Genomic DNA, 22,350 nt, shown 5'->3' on the forward strand with positions numbered 1-22,350 from the left:
ACATGCTTGAGGAGCTGAATAGCCTACTCCTGTTTCTGTGTTCCGAAGTGCAGTCTCTGAGGTCATTCTCCAAAAATGCACAGTAACTGAAGGTGACGCACATACATGTCTTTAATGACAATATTGTGGTGGGTTTTTTTCTATCACAAGCTCGAGAATGAGCGTCAATTACCTTTCAATCAGGATCTCCATGGGGAAGCGATGGCCTGGTGGTATTATCGCGAGACTATGAATCCAGAAAACTCAGCTAATGTTCTGGGGACCTGGGTTCGAATCCCGCCATGACAGATGGTGGAATTTGAATTCAATAAAAAATATCCGGAATTAAGAATCTACTGATGACCATGAAACCATTGTGATTGTCGGAAAAACCCATCTGGTTCACTAATGTCCTTTAGGGAAGGAAATCTGCCATCCTTACCTGGTCTGGCCTACATGTGACTCCAGAGCCACAGCAATGTGGTTGACTCTCAGCTGCCATCGGGAAACTAGGGATGGGCAATAAATGCTGGCCAGCCAGCAACATCCATGTCCCACGAATGAATAAAAAAGAAAGAAACAGCCAGATACTAATCAGTACCTCCAACTTCAGTGAAGCACAGATGGTTGCTTTGGAGTGAATAGGAAACAGATTGATGCACAGTGAAATGGAGCTTCAACAGCTCTGGCAGTTCAGAGCTTTCAGGATCCAATAACTACCGTGAGCCAGCCATGTTTCTGACCACTGCGCCACAGATTCAGGACCCGGGGGGAATGGCTGGAGTCTCTATCTGGCTTACACATTGAGAGAATGTGTCAGTCTCTAGCCTGGAAGCTGCTTGTGCCTCATCCTGTTGCTCCCTTGTTCAGGGCACTCTGATTGGGATCATGAGAGCCAGCGATGTACCTGGTAGCTCGGAAGTTATCTGCCAAGCTGATTGTCCTCCCTGAAGAGGTCAGGGGCAGCCATAATGATGAGGGATTAAGGCACCATGACAACTTCCTGAGTATGTGATGTTAACATGAGGGACCCTTGGATTTGTCACACAGTATCAAGCCATTGAGAATGTGGAATCCCTTCCCTTTTGGCAGCTGAGTAGATGTTCTGTGGGTGCCTTCAGTACAATGTAGGCATTGATTGCTGCCTGGACTGAGAAGAAGGCAGGAACTCCCATGACATGTGATGGCCCTTTCTTCCCACTCCCTTGCTGTGATGCATGTCCCTACTGCTTCCAGGTGGTCTTGCAGAACATGGTGGCACAGTGGTTAGCACTGCTGCCTCATAGCACCAGGGACACTGGTGCTATGAGGCAGCAGGGTTCAATTCCCAGCCTGGGTCACTGTTTGTGTGGACTCTGCACGTTCTCCCCGTGTCTGCATGGGTTTCCTCCAGGTGCTCCGGCTTCCTCCCACAGTCGAAAAGACATGCTGGTTAGGTGCATTGGCCATGCTAAATTCTCCCTCAGTGTACCCAAACAGGCGCCGGAGTGTGGTGACTAAGGGATTTTCACAGTAACTTCATTGCAGTGTTAATGTAAGCCTACTCGTGACTAATAAATAAATTTTACTTTACATTGTTGCCTGGATTATAAGAATATTAAGACTGGGAACTGGTCATTCAGCCTCTTGGGCCTGCTAAACCATTCAATTCGATCATGGCTGACGAGTGATCTCAATTCTATTTTCCTGCCTTTGCTCCCTATCCCTTGATATCCTTAGCCAACAACAGTTTAGGTATCTCAGTATTGAAATCTCAAATTTCCCTCGCATTTTTGGAGGGGAGAAAATTCAAAATGCTTATACCCTCTGTGTGAAAAAGTGTGAATGGCTTAGCTGTGAGTTTAAGGTTGTGTCACCCTGCTCTTGATTACCTAGCAGAAGAAAAGGTTTCTCCATATTTACCCAAACAGATCCTCTTGATGTTTTAATCACCTCTCTCTGATCCACGCATTCATCTCTATATTCAAGGGAATACAAGCCACGGCTATGGAATCTGCCCTTATAATTTTAGCCTCTTGGCCCCTGTCCTTGTTGCACCCACTTCAAGGCCAATACTATTCTTCAGGTATGGCACCCAAAGCTCCATGTCTGTAATACTGATAATTCTCTGTCAAAGGAATTGAGAGTGTCCTTTTTTATTCATTTGCGGGACATGGGCATCGCGAGCTGGCCAGCATTTGTTGCCCATCCCTAGTTGCCCCTTGAACTGTGTGACTTGCTAGGCCATTTCAGAAGACATTGAAGAGTCAACCACTGCTTGGTGACCACTGAGTAGCAGTGAAGACAAACGAGCGTGGCTACTGTTTTGTCAGGAACCAAGTCAGGATACCCCGCAGACTTTTAGCTGAAGCACACTCTGCTTAGGTGTCAGCTGTGACTCAGTGTTGGCACTCTCACTTCTGAGTAGGAAGGCTGTGGGTTCAAATTCCAAATCCAGGGACCTGAACACAAAATTCAGGCCGACACTCGAATGTAATTCTAAGGAAGTGTTTTACAGGAAGTTTTAATCCGAAGATCTATCTGATTTCTCAGGCGGATGTAAAAGATCCCACGGCACTATTTTGAAGAAGTGAGGGTGAGCTTTCTGGGTGTCCTGGCCAATACTTATCTCTTAACCAACATCTCAACAACAGATTGTTTTCCCATTATCACATTGCTGTTGGTGAGCTCTTGCTATGTGCACAAATTGGCTGCCGCTGTTGCAACAGCGTTGCACTTCAAAAGTGCTTAAGTGATTGTAAACTACTTTGCACCACACCCTGTTGTCATGAAAAGCCCTGTATATATGTAAGCCTATGTTTTTACATGCGACTCTGCGGACAACTGGAACAGCTGGCCTGTTCAGGTCACCAGGCTGGTGAAAGAGTGGCCAGTTGCATAATCTGAAAAGTGGGATGTTAGCCACACACTTCAGAGATTGAATCAGTGCCTCTTTTGCTACTGTTATATTGATAGTGTGCACCAGGTGGCTGGTATGCTTCACCTTGTCACCAAGTGGCACATAATAATAAAAGGAAGGCTACTTCCACACTCCAGATGACATCCTGGAACTTGAATTCTTGTGGTTCTTAGAAAGGACAACCAGAGGTGAGGAGAGGACATGCGTTTTGCTGTTGGCTTTCCAACAGGGACTGGTGGAAGGCAAGTACAGTAATAACAAAGAGGTTACCAGTCTCTGCTAAACGCCACTGTACAAGAACCTTCGCAACAAAATGAAAAATGCCTTTGAGAATAGTCAGCTTTTCTTACTTCTCCATGGAGGCCTCCACAAGCAAGAGCAGACAATGTCGACAACATTACCTCATGAAACTTTGCCAGTGGGATGTTGTAATCGGGTGAAGCTTGTTTTCCTATTTCTGCTTGCAGCAGTGCATTTGCTAGATCAGGACAAAGTCAGCTGTTTCCCATTTGATTTACTTTAATGAACTGGTGGCACATCTAAAATTGGAATGAATGTTTGATCATATCATTTAAAGATCAACCACATTCCCTAACAATCACTTTTCAATAGGATCAACAAACAGCTAGCTAAATACAGAGAAATAAAATCATTCATAATGGTCTTCTTGGGATACTCTCTGAATAGTAAAGTGATGTGTGTGTGTATGCGTGTGTGCGTTTGTGTGTATGAAGGGCAATTACAAATGACTGAATAACACATTCTTAATGTGAACTTGATTTCAGGAGAAATGATTTTCTTTCTGCTTCCTCTGAAGAGAAGGTCACCGAAGAAAACAGCCACTACCTGTGGAGACAAAAGAGTACTGTGATTGCTGATCTTATCATCTTTCCATTCCAGTGTTTTAGCTGTTTTTTTAATGAACCCAATGTTCTGGATTCTATCGTTCTTTTTGGCAACCTGTTGCAGTTGATAATCACAGATCAGATAAAGAAATACTTCGTAGTCTTGCTTCTAAACCTCAATCCTCCTGCATCTGAACGACAATAATAACATTCATTTACACAGCAGCTTTAATGTAATTCAACATCCCAAAGCACTTCGCATGAGCATTATAAAGCACCGTTTGACACTGAATCACATAAAGAGATATTAGGGCAGATGATCAAATAGTTAAGTTTTAACGAACGTCTTAAAGGAGGGAAATAATGTACAAAGATGGAGGCAATTCCAGAGCCCTGGGCTTTGACAGCTGAAGACACAGCATCAATAGTGAAGCCATTAAAATTGGGAATACTCAAGATGTCAGATTTAGAGAGGCACAGATATTTCTAAGGGTTGCAGATAAGAGGAGGGAACAGAGATAGTAAGTGGTGAGGCCGTGAAAGGATTTGAAATCAAGGATGAAAATTTTAAAGTCGATATATTGCTTAACCGGGAACTGATGCAGGTCAGCGAGTCCAGAGGTGATAGGTGAATGGAATTTAAAGTGAATGAGGACATTGGCAGCAGAATTTCCTCACCAATCTAGCCCACTTCATTAGTCCAACTCTGGCCAGCCAGAATTGGATGAATGAAGTCAAGAGGTAGCAAAGATAAGACACTTCATCAGTAAATGGGCTGAGGCAGGTGCAGGGCAGGGTGATGCTATGGAGGTAGAAGTGAGCGGCCTTAGTAATGGCATAGATATATGATCCGAATGTCATCTTGGAGTTACATTCGACATCAAGGTTGCAAACGGTCTGGTTCAGCCTCAGAGAGCTGCCAGGGAGAGGGATGGAGTCGTTGGATAGGAAATGAGGTTATCTATAGTGAATTGGAGGACATGTCTGCTCATCCAGTCCTAGATGTTGGACAAGCAGACTGATACCTGAGAGATAGCATAGGTGCTTGTTGGACTGTACATACATGAAGGGCCGAAGGGCCTCTTTCCGTGCTGTAAAATTCTATAGGGATGATTTTACCGGTTCACCCCATCCATCAATGGATGGGGCAAGCTGGTAAAATTGCGCGAGAGCCAAGAAATCAGGTTTGTGCTCGATTTCTCACCTCTCACAATATTAACAGCACCAGATATCCGGTGTATTCAGCCTCCCATCCATTTCCAGCGAGAGGCTGAATAAATAATTTAAATTCATTTTAACTGGCATTTATATGGATTTAATGAGCCCGGGATGCAATCGTCTGAGCTCACTTGCCTTTGTGGAATCGCCAGGAGAGTTTCTCTCTGGCAAGGATCACGTATGGTCCCCACAAATGGGAACCAGTTGTGATAGCCTCTCCGGTAGAACCAGAGGCCATTGAGGCTCCCCCGGAGAGGTCGAGGGCAAGTGTGTGGGTGCCCCTTGGGCAGTGCCAGCCTGGCACCCTGGCAGAGCCAGAGGATGGGGACTACGGGGGGTGAGACCTAGGGGGCAGGGCCTATGGGGCGGAGCCTGAAGAAGCAGAATCTGAAGTGGTGGAGGCCGAAAGGGGTGGAGAACTAAAGGGGGCAGGGCCTGAAAGGGCAGGGTCAGGCCAGGATGGGCCATTTGGGTAGGCAGGGGGCCCACTGTGACTCTGCATTGTGATTGGTGGGGGGCGTGGAGGGTGATTTGTCTGGGCGGTGGGGGGAGGGCAGGGGCGGTATTTCCTGATGGTGTGGGGCTTGCGATTGGTCGCGGGCTAGCTGAGGGGTGGGTGCTTTGTCAAAGCTGGCTGCAGCAGCAGAGGCCTGACATGTCTCTTTCTTAGACCTGTCAGCCCTCTGCTGGTTGCAATTGCGCATGTACAGCTGCAGAGGTCTGCACATGCACAATTGCTCCCTTTGCTGTTAGAACAGGCTGGCTGTTAAGTTAAGCCCCACGCACTCTAACAGTCCAGCCCATTTTATATTTGTCTAAGTGCATAAGATTATGATTTTGGACTCACCCAAAAAATGGATCTGGAACTCCCATTTTCATGTTAGCTCAGCAATTAGAATTTTTCTCATAAAATTCTGCCCTATGACTCTATGGGTGGAATTTTCTGGCCATTCACACTGGCAGGATCCTCCATTCCCACTGACAGTGCACCCCCACTGTAGATGTCCCAGTGGCGACAGGTGCATTCAACAGGAAATCCTGTTGACAACAGCGGGACCAGAAGATTCAGCCACCGGCCAATGGCAGACCACCTCCACCACCAAGAAATATACAGCGGATTGAGCAGAAAACCCCGCCCTATGACTCTAGACAGCAGAGGAGTTGAGACAGATAGTGGTGAGGTAGAACTGGATATCACCAAAGTACATGTGAAAACTAACACCTAATTTTTGGATGGTGAGGCTGGCATGTGGATGACTGTGGAGTTGGGGGGGGGAGGTGTGGAAATCAAGGATAGATCCTTGGAGGACATTAGAGGAATAGTATGGGAACAGGAAGAGGCGACACTGGAAAAGAATGGGATGAGAGCAGTCCCATCCAGCTGGAGGTGCATTGCAGGAGGGCAGTATGGCCAACTATGTGCAGAGAATTTGAGAAGGACAAGGAAAGTTAGTTTATCATATCCACAGTCACACGACATGTTGTTTGTATCTTTGCTAAGAATTCCATTTTGGTGCTGTGATTGAGCGGAAATCTGACTGAAGGGATTCAAACATGGAGCTCGGAAAAAGATAAAGTAACGTGTTCGAGGAAAGGAAAGAAACGTTGGAGAGGTCGGGATGGATAGTTTGCAAAGTCAAAGATAAAAGGTTGGTTTCTGAAGGCGATGATGTACGATAGTGAGAGGGAGAGTACCTGAGGAGAGAGAACTATTAACAATATCAACCAGCATGGAAACGAGGAAGGAAGGTTGGTGGTTTAGTGGACAGGAGGGAATAGGGGGTGCATCTCATGGACACAATGAGCTCAGAGAGACCATGAAGGAAGCTGGGAGAAAAATTAGAAAAAGATATGAGTTTATGCTCAGAAAAATAGCATTTTTTAAGAAGAGTCCAATGCTCCACCTGATTTTACATTACTGAAAATCAATAAAAAAGCCATATTGAGTCATTAACTAGTTTCACTGGTATACACTGATCAGTGTTCTAGTAAATTAAGTATTTTTCAATGTATAAAAACTTCTAAAAACTTGCCTAACGGTACATTGGTGCCTAACAGATGAGTTCAATTTGAAAAGCCTCCTCAAAAGGTCACAGGTCGGAATTTCCCGTCTTTACCTGCAGCTGGGATTCTCCGGTCCCGCTGCTGTGAACGAAGATTTGGCTGAGTGCCAAATTCTCCGTCCTCACTGGCAGTGGTAGTAGGGCATGCAAGACTGGACAACTCCAGCCACAGACAGCAGACATTCATTGTCTGTGTTATTCTAACACGAGGGTCTGGTCAATTTTATGGGCAGCAACAGAACCTGATGTTTTAGGAATCTGCATTAATGATTTCAGAAACTCAAATTATGCTTGACATAATGTTGGTTTAAAAGTGCACAGTCCTTTGTGTGAGTATGGTGGATTTCAGATGGAATGCAATGATAAATCATTAATCTTTCATTAATTGTTATCACCAACAATAATTTCTAACCTCTTGGATCCCTCAGATTGTGCCAAGTACTGAAAACATTGTGTCAGGTACCAGCATTCCAGTCTAATCTCTTTATTCATGATCAGAATGATCTCATTGAATGATACGGAAAACCCGAGGCTATTTGGCCCGCTTGCCTTTGAAAGAACTATTTCATTAGCCCCACTCCCTTGTTCTTTCCTCGTAGCCTTGAAAATATTTCTACTTCAAGTATTGTTTCCAATTTCCTTTTGAACATTACTAACGAATTTGCTTCCACTGCCCTACATAACAGAAGTCCCATAACCATAGTAACATTCTAGCAAATCTCCTCTGCACCTTGACATATTTCCTAATGTAATTAAATAGCCAAACGTATGCTCACTTCAGAATTGGAACAAACAATCTAGGCTAATGCTTCAATACAATATCAAGGTCTTCAGTGACAAGCATCATGACAGTCTGGGATAATCACTTCAGAACTACAATTCCATGACGTGGTGAAGCCAGGGAATTTGATGCTCAGTGCATCCGGTTCTTTCACACTATAACCCAAGCACCCTGAGAAAATGAACTGGTTTAATGAATTTGTTGACCCAATGCACTGCTCCATAGACAAGTTAAAAAAACACTTTTGTGTTATTATTTTGGAACAGGTCATGGGGGGCAACGTGTTTGTGATTGGCAACTCCCTAAAAGGTTGCATAATTCGACTCCTTAGCATCTAGTTTCTCAGTGCTATGTGCGCTGTTTTGGCTCCAGAATAACATCTATGTTGCAAGTACACATTTCTTCTGAGAGCCGAGCTGAATGCCTCACCACACTCATGCCAATGGTGGAGAGTACTGTCTTCCTATGGGGGTGAGGGTATGGCGCTGTGACTGCCCCCTGCCATTAGGTGCTATTGCCTCCAGTTATGCATCAGCTTGCCCTGCAAGAGAGAGGGGTGTATCAGTGAGTGTGGTGCAATGTGTTGGAGTGGTGTGGCTGTCATAGTTGAACAGTTGGTATTGCGCAAGCTGCGAGGTGAGGATGTGAGGCTTGCAGCAGTGCTAAGTGTTTGCCAGTGAGATGAACAATCAATGTTAGGCACGAGTTGTGATTGATGGAGATTGTTGATAGGTGAGTGGTGGAGATGTGATGCATTGAGCCGTGTCAGAAGCCAGTGGTGCACTTGGTGGGATTTGAAGGTACACTCATTGACCTTGACTGCTCATGTGCACCCACTGAACCTTTTGTGACACAGCATCCAGATCCTTGGGGGCTAGACTCCCAGCATTGACCACTGTGGCTGTCTGGTCCCATGGCCTTCAGAGAGTCGCTGAGCAGAAATTGATAGCCAAGTTCCGCACATATGAGGGCAGCCTCAACCAGGATCTTGGGTTCATGTCACACTATCTGTAACCCCCACAACTTGCCTGGACTTGCAAAATATCACTAGCTGTCCTGTCTGGAGACAATACACATCTCTTTAACCCGTGCTTAATGCTCTCTCCACTCACATTGTCTGGACCTTTAAGACTTGATTAGCTGTATTAGCATTGATTAGCTTGATTGGCATTCCAATCATTATTCTGTAAATTGAGTTTATTTCCCTGTATGCCCTGTTTGTGAGCACATCTCCCACTCCACCTGACGAAGGAGCAGTGCTCCAAAAGCTAGTGGCGTTTGCTACCAAATAAACCTGCTGAACTTTAACCTGGTGTTGTTAGACTTCTTACTGTGTTTACCCCAGTCCAACGCCGGCATCTCCACTTCAGAGAGTTTGCCATGGCTCCCTGCGGATGTTTCACACCTCTTATCCTCTCTACATGCTGCACCTAGGCATTCACTGTGTGTCAGAAAAGTTTGGAGCATGCACTCTCCATTGCTGCAACTTGGTTAACTCTTCATACTTCTCAGAATCTCTTCCACAAACAATACCTGGTCCAGCCAGAATGTTGGCTTGAGGTAACGCAGGCTAGCTTTAAATGGTTGTCACCTTATATGGACTTGGTGCCCCTCCTGAGGCATGCAGCTATGCAACGGTGCTCTCAGTCTGACTGGGTTTAAGAGCGGCACAGTGGTTAGCACTGCTGCCTCACAACGCCAGGGACCCGGGTTCAATTCCGGCCTTGGGTGACTGTCTGTGTGGAGTTTGCACATTCTCCCTGTGATTGCATGGGTTTCCTCCGGGTGCTCCGGTTTCCTCCCACAGTCCAAAGATGTGCGGGTTAGGTGGATTGGCCATGATAAGTTGACCCCAATGTCAGGGGATTAGCAGGGTAAATATGTGGGGTTACGGGAATAGGGCCTGGGTGGGATTGCAGAGTCGATGGGCCGAATGACCTCCTTCTACACTGTAGGGATTCTGTGAGGGATTCTAAAACTGCACGTTGCAGTCATGCAAGTTAGAAGGCAGCTTGCAGTTGGTGTGCTGCCTACATCAGAAGCAATGGATAGAGGTTAACTGTGTATCGCAATCCTTACTCTCTTTTTTGGGAATGCCCATTATCATCCCCATCAAAGCTTAAATTATTGCAAAATCATGACAGAAACAAGAGTTTGCTTCTGTCTATAATTACTATGAACACACAAATATGCCAGAATGTTACTGTTGCCCACAGAGAGGATGGCAGGCAGTGGAGATGTGGGGGGAGGGGGGGGGGGGGGATGGTGGCGTGTGTAAAATTGGGAAATTGGGCTTTATGCCAGCAGCACCATTCCAAGAACCTACACACCTCCGTCCTCCCTAGCTGCAATATTACCAGTGGCAGGGGAGGCATTAGATGACCCGCTTGCATGTGAACCAATTGAGGCCTTTACATGGCTCCTCCAGCAACAGCTGGAATTTTACCTGTGGTGGGGGCAGCTAGCACCATGCGCCTCGCCTGCCTGGTGAAATCCCAGAAGATCCCACTAGTGGCTAATCAGGCCTGGCTGTGACTTGCAGGTTCTCTCACAGTGAGTGCAAGTGAAGGGGCAATCACTGTTGGGGGCAATTGGATCCATCCTCCTTCTTTTCTCTTTCATGTTGGCTCTTTGCTCCTGGGTTCCTGATGCTTTGAGGCAGCAGTACCACTATGCTAACTACTGTGCTACCTGGGAACCAGGGACCTAGGTTCAATTCTGGCGTTGGGCACTGTCTGTGTGGAGTTTGAACATTCTCCCTGTGTTTGCGTGGGTTTCCTCTGGGTGCTCCAGTTTCCTCCCACACTCCAAAGATTTTCAGGTTAGGTTGATTGGCCATGCAAAAGTGCCCCTTAGTATTGAGGGACTAGTGGGGTAAATATGTGGGGTTATGGAAATAGGGCCTAGGTGGGATTGTTGTCAGTGTAGGCTTGATGGGCCAAATGACCTATGGTCTCCTTCTGTACTGTATGGATTCTATGATTCTATGATTACTGTTAAGATGCGGTAGAGAAAATAGCCACCCATTGATGATATAATAATCATTGATGGTTTGGTGAAAATGGTTTCTGTATGTAAGCACACAAAAGTGAATGAGAACAATGTAATCAGAGTGGCTCACCACCATTTTGCTGTATAATTTTATTGCTAGAATGTTCACTGCTTCCAGTTGTATGAAGTTAGGCTGACTGCCTCTCCACTCATAGGCCCTCAGGTAAGCTATGTAATGGGGAGACAATTGGAAGGGTGAGGTTTTTGAGGATGGAAGGTGGGATGAGTATTAGGAGAGAGAGGCAAAGGAGGGGTGAGTATTAGGAGAGAAAGGCAATCAGGAGGAAGGGGTGGGCATCAGAAGTGGAGGGGGTAATTGAGGAGGTGAAAATCAAGAGGTGTGAAGTGTAAAATTCAAAAAGAGACCTGCAAGGATCATCAAGAGAACTGTGCGGCTCGGGTGAGGGACAAATGAGCACAACCTGAGCCACACTTGTAAACATCTGAACCTTAAAAGCAATAGCTAAATTTTCCTTTAAATCTCTGCTCTGCCCTTACAGGAATTATTAAGCAGCCATTAATTTAAAAACATTTTCTTTTGTGGAACTTCATTTCATGGCTAATGAGATGTATAAACCTCCAACACCTGGGAAGGTCATAATGTTTGTTTTGAGTATTTTCTATCCTTTGTATAAACAGTGTTAATGCAGCATCTGCTTTCTCATCAACCTCTCAATAATACCGATTACAAACTAATATCCTTAGGGATTGAATGAATTAACGTAAGGCAGTAGGACGCCTGAAAGCACACTAATGTGTATTAATTTATCAGCGCTCAAAGAATATTATCGGAGAGGTGACATTAATCAGAGGTTAGTAAAGGGATTTTGTCGTAAGGATTCCATAGCTTTTAGAAATGTCATGTGGGAAAGAGTAACCTGACATCTAACCAAATATGGCAACTTAGAGTGGCAGCAGGAATGCTTCTGTTTACAGCATTCCTAATAGATCTCAATGACACTTCATAATACTGTCTATTTCTTGCAAGTGTGTAGAGGGGATGGGTAACATTCTAGGCCAGTTGCTTGGTACAACACAGACCGAACCAGCCAAATCTGACTAAAGGTGGAGCTGGGATAAGTAAATCCCTATTTTTAATACAATGGGAGAAGGAGAGATTTGTCAGCTGTAACTAATAATGCCAATACTTGATATCTTTTCAATCTATCTATGTTACTGACCGTTCATCTTTCTCTGCTGAAAATCAGGACTTAAAACATGCATCCAAGCTTCTGATCTTATGGAAAGACTCTGTGAAAGTGCAATATCATAAAATTGGTATCTCTGGCACACAAATGTCTACAAGTGCTTGGCCACATGTTATGGGTCAAGATTTGGTTGAATGTATTGATGAAAAAGAGCAGTTTGGTATTGACATCAAGCCCAGAACTTGCTGGAGCAAGCAAACATCTTGGGGAAGTTAGATACGTGCATGACTGAGGAAGGAACAGAAGATTATGTTAGTAGAATTAGAAGACGTAAGATAGGAAAAGATTTTTGTGGAACATAAGCACCAGCATCAACCAGCTGGGCCAAAAAGTCTGTTTCTGTGCCATGTATTCTATTTAATCTTGTGGGGTGCACCATTAGTTGGACTTTCCCCCCCTTCCCTTCAGTTTGAAACAAAGGTTTGCCTCACGGGTTACTGGAAGTATGGGCTGATAACAGCTTGGAAAGGTCACTGAGTTTCTTGATAAGCGACGTGATAAACATGCCAATCAACCAATGAGAGTTAATGATTGAGAAGGAAACAGGGAAAAACAGAAAAGGAAATACTTTGAATGAGTGTTAACTCAGGAACTGGAATAAATAAAGAGAGGAAAAGGAAGATTGGATTACGAGAAAGAAAAAAGAGATAGCAAAAGGCAAAGTCAGAAAGAAATTAAAACATATTATATTCAAAAGATTTCAAATAAATTCCTGCCTGCAGGAATGAGACTACATTGTTTCAAGTATTTTGTCTCTAGGAGGTTGAGTGGCAGAAATTCTGAATGTTACCTGTAATGACTTCAATCAAGCCATTGAGATTGGCCTATTGGAAGATGAAGGAGTCAATTGATGGGTCAATGAGGGAGTCTTTTCCTTGTATTTACCCGGGAGTGTCAGTTCGTCTGGCATTCCCAAAGGTAGACTGCTGACTGATAGCACTCTGTGTACTGCTGTTGGAATTGTAAATAAAGGGATTTTGGAGAAGGGACCTCCGCCTCCGAAGACTTATTATCTTAACCTTTACCTGTTTAGTGCATTATTAATGCTAATACCTAGCATGCAGCTAATTTAATACAAAGCAACGTAGAAAAAATGGCTTTTTACAAGAGTTAGATGAGTGATGTGACTAGATTGGTGAGGAAGTTCAGTTGAGGACATCATTAGACAGCTGAACATGAATTGACTTCAAGCCATTTACCTCACAATAGACGTGGAAAGGACTTTCAGCCGTCTCATAATGTCCCCAACTGAACTTCCTCATCAATCTAGCCACTGAGTAAATGCACCACATGTTGTGGAATCAAAGCCCAAACATCAGAAATCTTTTTAAGTCCTTGTCTGAGTTGGCTGCTCTCAGTTTGGTGCATTATAATTGCTTCAGTGATGCTGCTATAGAGAAAACAAGGATAAAGGATAAAGCTGTATAAAATACTGGTTTGCCCTCAGCTAAAGTATTGCTTCCAATTTTGGGCATCTCACCTTAGGAAGGATGTGAAGACATTAAAGAGGATGCAGAAAAGATTAACAAGAATAGTTCCAGGGATGAGGAACTTCACTTGCTTGGATAGATTGAACAACCTGGGCCTGTCCTCCTTGGAGAAGATGGTGTTGAGAGGAGATTTGATCAGGATGTTCAAAATCATGAGGGGACTGGGCAAAGTAGGTAAATGTACCCATTGTTGGAAGGATTGAGAACCAGAAGGCACAGATTTAAGGTAAATTGGTAAAAGAAGCTATAGTATCATGCACCAAGTGGTTAGGATCCGGAATGCATTGCCTGAGAGTATAGTGTGGATGCAGATTTAATCATGGTATTCAAGAGCTCGGGAATTGGATCATTATCTGAAAAGGAAAAAAATTGCAGGGCTCCAGGGAAAAGGCAGGGGAGTGGCACTTGGTTAATTGCGTTTGCAAAGAGCTAGTTACATGATGGGTTGAATGGCTTATTTCTGTGCTGTAACCATTTTGTGATTTAATGATTCAAGTTAAAGGCCCCTCAGAGGATGCATCGGTATAAGTGCCAAAATATACCAGCCACGATTGCCAGTACTGAACCTACCAAGGTTGGCAGGATTAGATGTGCCCCCCCCACCCCTAATTATAGTGCCACTATGAGGTGGCTGCACACCAGTGTTGCACCTAATGTGCCTGCCTGTGCCCAAGGGCAGAGTTGCAGTGGAGGTAAATGTTCCTGGTGGGGCAGGGGTGGGTGAATACCCCTGGGAATAAAGCTTAGATGCGCCCCTCTTAATTTCCATAACAGGGCAAGTCATGGCAGTGATAGAACTCCATGGAATAAAAACATATTTCATGCAGAATCATCAGAAGATTCCATAAAAGGTCTCTGAAAAGGGGATTAAGAACACAAACACATTTTTATTTTTATTTCAGAAAACACATTAAAGTATCAGTTAAATACTTTATTGCTCTTTATCTGCTGATTTACTTTACTAATGAAAATTTACATCTTATCATGTACAGTTTTAGTTTTAGTATAAGCTATATAGTCTGTTCATGTGTTGCTTTTCTACTTGTGCACAAGCTGCACAATATCCAGCAAGCAGGCAATGATCCCCTTAAACTTTCTTTATTATTTATGGTCTGTTTATGTCAATACGTTGTATCTTCATTTCTTTTTGAAAGAGGATGATTGGTGGCAATCTCCTATCCCATTAGTAAAGTGTCCAGACTATTACCTGAGTAGTCAACTGGGTGGACACAAACCATCAAACAGTGTCACTTGGACCATGGAACCTTGGCTCATAGAACCCCTACAGTGCAGAAGGAGGCCATTCGGTCCATTGAGCCTGCACCAACAACAATCCCATCCAGGCCCTATCCCCATAACCCCACATATTTACCCTGCTAATCCCCCAAACACTAAGGGGCAATTTAGCATGGCCAATCCACCTAACTTGCACAACTTTGGGCTGTGGAAGGAAACCGGAGTACCCGGAGGAAACCCACGCACACATGGGGAAAATGTGCAAACTTCGCACAGAGAGTGACCCAAGGCTGGAATTGAACCTGGGTCCCTGGCAGCGTGAGGCAGAGTGCTAACCACTGTGCCACCATGCTGCTCTGCCCTGCCCTTGGCTGAGAGGGGAATTCCCAGTCATGGGCTAATCAAGGTAACTAGAACTAGAATTCCCAGTCATGAGCTAATCAAGGTAACAAACTTGGGTCACTGTAAATTTTTTTAAGTAATGATATCTTAAAAGGGGCAGCTTGTGAGCTGTCTGGGCAGTTCCAATGTAATTGCTGCATGGTTAGCAGCTTAAAGTGAATATTGGTTGCAGCAGGATTGTTCATTCTGTGTAACCCTATTACCACATTAAGGTTACATTTGGGGCCCCAGGCAGGCCTTGCATTGAAAATACCTTGTGTGGTCAGTGTAAATAAAGAGAACATAAGGAGTAGGAGATACAATCTGTCAAGCCTGCTCTGCCATTCAGTACAACTTATAGCTGATCTTGGGCTTTAACTCCCCATACCCCTTCATTTCCTAAGAGACCAAAAATCTGTGCCTCTCAGTTTTAATTCAATGATGGCACACCCACAATTGAGAAAGAGAATTCAAAGTTTCATGAACTTTCAAGTGAAGAAATTGCTTCACGCCCCAGTCCTAAATGATCAGTCCCTTATCCTGAGATTGTACCCCTTTGTTCTAAACTCCTCGGCCTGCGGCAACAACCAAACAGATGAAGTATGCGTGTATGTGCAAGTTAATACCTCACTCCCACAGTTATAGCTACCCAAGTTAATATCTCACCCCCACAACTCTATGTACCCTTATTATGGGTTGAGAGTAGCGAGAGTATCTGGAGTATAACAATGGTTGGTTGGTCGATTAAACTAATTTTTAATTCATTCCCATTGTATTAAATTTCTGACCCAGTTAAGTGCTGCAAACATGTAATACTCCCAATGTAGTGAACCTTCGCTGCACTACCTCCAAAACAAATCTAACATTCCTTGTGGAGTCCGAAAGTGCACAGTGTTCCAGGTTTGGTAAAATTGGAGCAAGACTTCTTTATTCTTGCACTCCACTCCAATCTAATTGCAAAAAACTGTACATTTGTTGCTTAACATCTCCTAAAATGTGTCAACTATTTGCTGATCAAGAAACTGCCATGTAAATTGTCATAGAGATTACACTGCAGCCTGAAAGATTATATTGGCTGAAGTACAAGTACAACAAACAGGATATGTTTTTTTTAAATAAGAAGACAAGAGTTTATAATCCAAACAGCACTGTAATCTAAATATTGTATTTTGCTTTGCATGCATTCACCAGTATTCATCTAAAGCAAAATTCAATAATTAAACAGAAACAGCCGGGAGTCATGTTAAAAATAATCCATTTTCTCCATTCCTCGTGCTTTGCTTGTGCTTCATTCCCAAGTGTACAGAGAACAAAATGGAGTGAAGACTTTTTCAGGAATTTCCAAGGCTTTTCCATGTGGGCTTCTCTGGTCTCCACCTGAAACAGTTGCAGGTTTGACAATCCGAAGGCATTGAGTTGGGAGGAAAGAATTCACAGGCTTCCTGCTTCAACTCCCTCTATGTCCATTGATAGGGTGTTCAAACATAGAGCTGCCCCCAAATTGCTGGCGGTAGAACCTTTACAAGGATCCTCATCAGATCATCTCAGCCAGATAATCAAAATGAGTGAAATTGAGGATATTTATAAATGGGGCCTTATTTGCTTTGGTGGGATAAATGACCAAGTTACTTTTTTTTATTCATTCATGGGATGTGGATGTCATAGGCGAGGTCAGAATTTATTATCCATTCGTAACACTATAGAGAAGGTTGTGAGTCACCTTCTTGAACCACTGCAGTCTGTGTACTAAACACATAGAATCATAGAATCCCTACATTGCGGATGGAGGCCAGTCAGCCCATCGAGCCTGCACCGACAACAGTCCTACCTAGGACCTATCCCTGTAACCCCACGTATTTACCCTGCTAATCCACCTGACACTAAGGGGTAATTTATCACGGCTAATCCACCTAACCCGCACATCTTTGGACGGTGGGAGGAAACCAGAGCACCCGGAGGAAATCGACGCAGACACGGGGACAATGTACAAACTCAACACAAACAGTCACCTGAGGCTGGAATTGAACCCGTTATGAGGCAGCACTGTTCCACCATGCCGCCCCCACAATTATATTCCCACAATTAAACCTGAAGCTTGCCTGATGAGAGCAAACATCTTAAGACAATGATACACCTATCCAATGAAGGACCTAAATGACTAATTTCATCAAAGGCTGCATAGAAACATTGGATTGCATGAAGATTTAGGGTGGCTGTTACCTTCCTAGCTACCGACAAGCCTGTGTCTTAATACAAGTGACTGCAAGTTGGGTTCCACCAACTGGCAAATTTAGCTGACTATATCCAGGGCAGAAATTCATCCTCCTTACATACTGCTCATAGGAAAAATCCAGATATCAGTTCCGCCATTCAATGATGATGATGATGTTCAGCGTCACTTCGCTACCCACTGTCCATATCCCTTGACTCCCTCAGAGACCAAGAATCTGCCTATCTCAGCCTTAAATATATTGAATGATGGAACATCCACGACCCTCAGGGAGAGAATTCCGAAGATTCACAACCCTCCGAGTGAAAACATGTCTCCTTATCTCAGTCCTACATGATTGTCCCGTTATACTGAGACTATTCCCCCAGGTTTCAGATCCCTCTCAGTATCTACCCCGTCAAGGCCCCTCAGAACCTTCGGTGAGGGCACCTAATTTCTTTCTGCACTGCAGCTAGTTCCAGACATATTCACAGAACTGTGAACTTCCTGTCAATCTTTCCCAATTTTCACCACCAAATTACGCACAAAGTTGTCCATTAACAGAGACAATGCCACTCCGTCAACTGGAAAAAAGACATCTTGATATGCTCTTCATACAGGATGAGTACGCTGCCTCTTCAAACTTCTGTAGGCCTTTAAGACCAATTTCTGGCCCCTACTGGGTTAGTCGCTACCGCATGTGTTTTTTAGCTTCTAGCAGTATATCTTTAAGTGGGTATGCCAACAATCTGTACAGCTCAAAAAGGATATAATGCCATCTATGATTTTGAAAATATGATTTTTCAACTTTCAACTCACTGGAAATTTTGCAATTTCAGCTCAGACAGAGCAAACTGCTTAAAAATACAATGCCACATTCATAGAATATAGAATCCCTACAGTGCAGAAGGAGGCCATTCGGCCCATCGAGTCTGCACTGACCACAATCCCACCCAGGCCCTATTCCCGTAACCCCACATATTTACCCTGCTAATTCCCTGACACTAGGGTCAATTTAGCATGGCCAATCAACCTAACCCACACATCTTTGGAATGCGGGAGGAAACCGGAGCACTCGGAGGAAACCCACGCAGACAGAGGGAGAATGTGCAAATGCCACACAGACAGTGACCCGAGGCCGGAATTGAACCCGGGTCCTGGCACTGTGAGGCAGCAGTGCTAACCATTGTGCCACTGTGCCGCCCGAAGGTGAATGTGAGAAACTATCAAGCCACCCTCGGGGAGTGTGAAGAGAGAGACATTTCATATAATCAGGACACCTATCAAAATTCATAACTGGCTAAGTACGAGGCATTAAAAATGTAAAGTACTGGATATTGAAACAATGGCTGCCACAGACAGACACGCCCAAAACCTATTGGATACACGGTGGGTGATGCATTTCAAGACAAGGCTTGCCAAGCCAAAACAGAGAGATTATCAGTGACACAGATGGTGTCAAGAAAGTCATACAAAAGAAGCAAGCTGAGGGCTGCTCTGATTCCCTTTCTCTTCTGTGTAACCCAGCCGGAGAAGACAACTCTATCAGAAACCTACCAACAAACCAAGATCTCATAATAATTACAACATCTTCTACATCTGACTGCAACCAAGAAACCAGCTAAGAAAAGTTGGCTGCAACATTTAAAATCTATTCCTCAAGGACAATTAAAGGATACTTAACTGTCCATATATTTACCTTTTTTATTGGACTCTAACTCTCCTCATTTCTGAAGTCTATGTGCATGCGTGCATGCGTGCGTGCATCTGTGCAACATTGTGTTCTTATTTTTCTCGGGTTTAGTGATTAAAATATTTGCTCTTTGACACAAGAAAACATTTGCTATCTGGCAAATCTTGTTTGATTGGCTCCTTATTGGTCACAGCTTAAACAGTTAAATATATTCTGATTTGGAAAAGGCATATCCTCATGAGAAAAAACTAAAACCTGTGTTGTGACCAACTTAGGATGTTGAATGGATTGAACCAGTTCACCCTCTCTCACCTGGTCATAATATCTGTCACATGGCACAAAAGTCCTATTTGAGTGATTGGTGAGTTTATGTTTGAACGATAAAAGGAAACACAACACAGCACACCTGTAAAGTGCTAAAGAGAGTTAAAACAGAGACTTTATGGTGTGGCTGGATTTTTGATAATCCCTCCTCACACACTTCCAGCTGGGGTTTCAGCCGTATGTGAAAATAGATCCCATTATCTACATGCAGCTATAGCTTCAGAATATTTTTGATCAACATCAAAACAGATCATTGCATTAATGGCAAAGTACTGGCAAACACACAACTAGAACTTGAAACTGAATATAACTGTGCTGCATTTTGGTTTAAAACGATAAAGCAGCATAATGCTTGAATTTCTGAGAAATAATTATTTACACAATTCACGGTTATTACAACAGCCATATGTTTGAATATTGTTCCAGGAACTGAGTCTTCCCAATTTATCACTCACCTCTCAAAAGGAATGCTTTTAGTTTGTTTTTTCTTTCCAATTTGTAATGCAGAATTAGGCGGTGGAAGCCCCCAGCCTACCATTATTTCTCCCCAGACCTTAGCAGCAGTTGAACACATTGCCATGTTACCAAATTGCCTGCCCTGCCGTGTGAAAGAATTTTGCTGCCACATTGTCTTCAGTCACCATTTCCATATGTTACACCGGGTTAATTATTTATGTAACCACGGTAACTGAAGGGAATGACTTTATCTCTAGTTACCTACTTGTAATGAAAACACATTGGCACTGAAATGTCATTGGGATTCCATTGATTTTCTACTGTAACTGGTGGGAGACGAGCAGTGTTCTCAGCAGAGATGGAGTTGTGCCAGTTAGCTTCCGTTTCTGGAAATTTGATTTTTAAGTAGTAGTACACCCGTTGGACTCACGTAAGGTGAATGACCATTAACGAGTCATTAACGAGAAAAGCCAGAAACACCGACTGTGTAAATCGGGAGTTTCTGCTCCCTATTGACAGTTGGCACCTGGTGGTTGTGTGGCTGTTAGTTTTCTCAATAGGGTTTGGTGTACTGGTATCCACAGAGACACATGCGAGCGGTCATAGTAAGATTAAAAGCAAACAAACACCTTGGAATCATGAAGATGTTAAAAACAAAGCTTTTATAAAATAATGGGTGGCACGGTGGCACAGTGGTTAGCTCTGCAGCCTCACAGTGCCAGGGACCTGGGTTCAATTCCATCCTTGGACCACTGTCCATGTGCAGTTTGCACGTTCTCCCCGTGTCTGCGCTGGTTTCCACCAGGTGCTCCGGTTTCCTCCCACCTTCCAAAGACGTTGATTGGCCATGCTAAAATTGCCCCTTCATGTCAGGGGGATGAGCAGGGTAAATTCATAGGGTTACGGGGATATGGGTTGGGTGGGTTGGTTGTCAGTGCAGGCTCGATGGGCCAAATAGCCCCCTTCTGCACCGTATGCATTCTATGATTTCTATGAAAATAGTCAGGTTTGCTCAGGGAGCCAAATGGATCTGTACCAGGCTCAGTGGAGGGTCAAAGGGGCCTGGGGAATGATGATTCACAGGAAGTGGTGCTTATGCCTGAAGGACCAATGTTGCAGAACATTACTGGTAGCAATCCCAGTGCACTCAAGTGAATAGCTTCAATCAAAGAAGATTGGATCCAATATTCAACTTTAGGACATCTGTGCGGGCAGTGGGATAGCACTACCTGGCCGACCGCTCCAAATTACTGTTCACTGAACTCATTCAAATGAGGCACGACACTGATCATCGATGGTGATGCGCGATTGATTCACACGGGAGGCTAGAACGTACCCGGGAATAAAGGCTTTTATTCACTACAAATAGGAGCACACTACTCAACAATATTATCCCAGACTAAAGACTACTAGGAAGTAGCAGTGACCTTTATACTCCTGTAAGAAGACGGAGTCCTGGGCGGAGCCGAACGGAGTGTACCACATAAACAGTAATAACAGGTGGAACACCCAAACCCTAACCCCAACAGTAACGAGAGTAACATATATACAAGTACCCATAGTGGTAACCATCTATGGTTCGCCACAGATGGGTAGCCCTTAGATTGAGGACAAGTGGAAATTATGGATGGGAAAGACAATCTCAGGGTTCGGGGGTGAGTGGGAACACTGAGCAGATGGTAGAGGGTGATAAGATCTTTTTGTGGGTCATAAGTAGCATGAATGATCAATGGAACTGAGGTTTTTGTTTCATTTTCAGACTCACTTATTGTGGAAACTAAGCATTGCTGGTTTGGATTCTACACATGCAGCTCCATTAGGCCTAGCTTGCTAAGCGCACTATCTACCCATTGACAACTGAAAATTGTGCCGGGGTTCTAAAACCAACATAGGATCATAATTTCAATATTCAAATAAGGCTCCCAACTATTAGGGGCAAAAGTACTGGACAGCTATTTTGAGGCTCATAAGTGACCTTAGGTTACAGCATTTAAAAAAAAAACTTTTTTATGCCTAGCAGCCTGTGAAATGGGAGATAGACAAATCTGCTCTCATTGTCTAAACACATTTTTCAGAAATATCTTTTCAATTTCTATTAGTAGAATCACACCTTCCCTATCCCTGGCAAACTCTTTCTTCCAACAATGTAACCTCTGACTCACTGTTAATAATGTCACAAGAGATCAGAGCGTATAAGAAAAATGGTAAATGATTGGAAAACAGCACAGTTGCTACTCAGAATGAATCGTTTCATCGTGAGTAGGGTCAGAGGGTTTTATTGTAGAGATATTGATGAATATAGCAGCTCCAATGCTCGGATGGTGTTAATGCCACTGCATTAAGAATTGTGTATGCTAAACATAAGAGTGAGTCCCACTCTTGCCAAGTATATGCATTCATTAGTGAGAACACAATAGCACTGACATTGCAAAAGCTAGCAATGCAATACTAATTTCCTCTATAAGATGATTTTGGTTTTATTTTGACTTTAATTTAGACTCTGAAATGCTATGTGTC

This window comes from Mustelus asterias, chromosome 9 (genome assembly GCF_964213995.1).
Source record: "Mustelus asterias chromosome 9, sMusAst1.hap1.1, whole genome shotgun sequence".
NCBI classification, from domain to species: domain Eukaryota; kingdom Metazoa; phylum Chordata; class Chondrichthyes; order Carcharhiniformes; family Triakidae; genus Mustelus; species Mustelus asterias.